We start from the raw sequence: 3,467 nt of genomic DNA, 5'->3' as shown, positions 1-3,467 counted from the left end.
TGTAATCGCGGAAGTTGCCCGTTTTGACGGTTTGAGTGCCACAGGAGAAATAAATACTACAAAAAAGATTATACATAAATAAATAAATCACTTGCAGCAATGAAACCCTAAAAAGTATCAAACAATCTTGAATCAATATATTTCCATGTACCTACAGTTCTATTCTAATATTCTAATGATATAAGTTCTCGAGTTATCAGGGAACATACAAACAAACATACAGGACAAACTGAGAACCTCCTTTTTTTCCTGAAGCTGATCAATAATGTATGTAAACGATCAATAATGTATGTATTCATTATAATATAAGGAATATTAAATTAACGAATACACAGATAAACATAACGGTGTTTTCGAGCACGCGTCGCCGACTGAAAGTCACGTGACCTCGGGAACAATAACATCCGTGTGTACACAACTGCCCAGCCATCATAACAGTCCTTGACGCGAAGGTAGATAGATCGGGAGATGTCGTGCGTGACTCCTGATTTTTCCGACTCGTTCATAGTGTGTGTGAAATGTATTAAACTGAGAGAAAAATGTATGATATTTGGAACTATAATGGCAGAGTAAAAAGATTATAGTAGGAATATCATTAGATTAGGAATATCATTTTTATAGTAAATGTTACCATAATGTTTATAATATTTACAATACAATATAATATATATAAATAAGCATAATATAACTGACTCATTTAAAACTTTTAACAAGGATTATAATTATTTGAAATAAAAAATATAGTAAGGTAGCAAATATTGAATGGTAAGAGAAATTAATTATTTTATATAGTCAATACAATTGGAATATTTGGCAAATATAAATACATGTAACTATATTCCCAAAGTGTGCTTTACTACACACATAGAATAATAAGATGATGACTATAAATCTGTATTTATTCTGCTATATCTTCATGTTTAGATGAACTATAAATATATGTTTGAAGCCAAAACAAACTATAAAATATATAGTGAAGTTATAGTTATTCCAACTATTTTTTTTTCTCTCAGTGTATGTTGCGTGCTATATATTATATTCGCGTGTGCGCTCATAGTGCTACACTGAGAGAAAAAATAGTTGGAATAATTATAATCTCATTATATTTTATAGTTCGTTTTGACCTCAAACATATATTTATAGTTAATTGAAAACATAAAGATATAGTAGAATGAACACAGATTTATAGTCACCATCTTATTACTCTATATATATGGTAAAGCACCTTTTGGGATAATAGTTACATGTATTTATATTTGCCAAATATTCCAATTATATAAAATAGTTAATTTCTCTTACCATTCAACATTTGCTATCTTACTATATTTTTTATTTCAAATAATTATAATTTTTGGTAAAAATTTTACACGGGTCAGTTATACTGTGCTTATATTGTAAATATTACAAATATTATGGTAACATTTACTATAAAAATTATATTCCTAATTATAATCTTTTTACTATGCCATTATAATTCCAAATATCATATATTTTTCTCTCAGTGTAAGATTACTTTGAGTAGTAGCAGCAACTTAAGGGTTACTCTTAAGGATGACTACCACTTCTCCCCATTTTGTTAGTTTGAAAAAAACAGATACAGTTTTCAGTCTCTTTATTCTCGATACGTTGATATTTATCAGCATGACTAATCGGGAACTTAATTTTTTGTTTCAGATCTGGCTTAGTTGCTGCCAGACGGTGAATGTGGTTTTCGGAGGTGCAAATTCGGTGGACGCGAACCGAAGAATCCGAAAATTGAGATATATTTGCGTCTTAATAAAAATCATTGGGTCGTAATAATCACAAAGCGTTTACATGCTCTTATTTACGCGAATTTCTCTCTCCAACTCACTGATGATCATAACTAATAGGCGATGCTTTATTTTTTTTGCTTCAGATCTGTAGCAGAACGTGGACGATCCTAAGTTCCCGCTATTTCTATGAGTTTGAAACAATAATTTAAGGTGGTGGGTCTTCTAGTAGTTAATTTGCATAAGAAATCATTGCGATTTATTTAGTTTATGGACTTACACATACTCTGAGAAAAAAAATTCTTAATCTTTCTATAAATTAATCATTTTGGAACCAGCCATATATTTTTCTTGTCCTAAGGAAAAATATTCTGAGGAAAAGTAGTAATGATAAAACATTTCTCTACAAAAACAAGTTTCTTTACTACAATTATTTTATTATGCTAGCTACAAATACCTTTCCACCAAATGCTCTTAATGTAGCATTTTGTATATGTGTGTATTTTTACCATCCACTAAAATGCACCATTAGAATTGCATAATCACATGCTGAATTAGTAATTGTTTTGCTCGCGATAGATTTTGTCGTTTGCTATTGTCGTGATCGCCGATTTCTTGCACTTCTCACACATGACGAATCATAATATCATATGACGGGTTATAATATTTAGTCAAAAAATCGCAGTTCAACTCGATACTTAATCTAATGTTTTTGTTAAAAATGAAAATTCCCGCAGATACAATTACTTCGTTTATTGACGAAGTACAATCGCCCGTGAAACAAAATGTTTTCTTCTTTCTTCCCGATTTTATCGAATGCAACTTGGCTTCGACACGCGGTCTGTTTACACGCGACTCGTGAATGTATTCCCAAGTGTCACAATTTATTGTACCTTTCGTTAAATCGTTAAATGCCGTTGAAATGATCATTGCCACGAATAATACAATAAAGTGGGTAAAGAGCTATTGCATTTTCATCACATTACATGGTGCACACAACTCTTAGATTCGTATTAACAGTCGTTGTTTTATGGATATCCAGATTTTACTCAGAGCTACATCAAAGCTTTTCAGTTGAATTATAGTACATGTCATGCGTATAGGAGAGTGTCCTAGAACAACTTTCGAAGTTCTCGAGAGGCATAGGACGGATTGAGGTGAATATGAATGAAAAAGTCCTATATTGTTTTGTGATATTTGCTATCATCATTGAGATATTAATTGAAGAAAATTTATGAGTGATCACGCGAGATATGGTAGAGACAAGCTGTAAGACTATACATTGAAACTGAACAAACTGAACAAAAATGTTCTCTACCATTTTCTTTTTTTAACTTTATAGATTTTTAATTATTACTAAAGAAAATTATTATTATTACTAAAGAAATGATTATTAAAGAAAATTGGCGGATGTGGTCGCTCGCGATAATATATATTAATATTTTCTAACTAATAACTAAAAATCTAGCTAGTTATTAGGAAAAAGATAGAGGATTTTTTGGTTCAATTTGATCTAATATATACACGGGAAAAAAGATTTGCTAATATATGAACAACTAAAATTATTAATTGTGTGTGCAGGAGCAAATTTTCTTGCTTTTATAGCAAAATTATTTAGTTGTAATAGCTAAAAGATTTGCTAATATATATGTATATATATATATATATATATATATATATATATATATATATATATATATATATATATTAATATAT

Source organism: Odontomachus brunneus, unplaced genomic scaffold (assembly GCF_010583005.1).
Source record: "Odontomachus brunneus isolate Ranch 3 - 2012 unplaced genomic scaffold, Obru_v1 Obru_scaffold_121, whole genome shotgun sequence".
NCBI lineage: Eukaryota > Metazoa > Arthropoda > Insecta > Hymenoptera > Formicidae > Odontomachus > Odontomachus brunneus.
The sequence above is the reverse complement of the archived record's forward strand: the minus strand, read 5'-3'. Positions refer to the sequence as shown.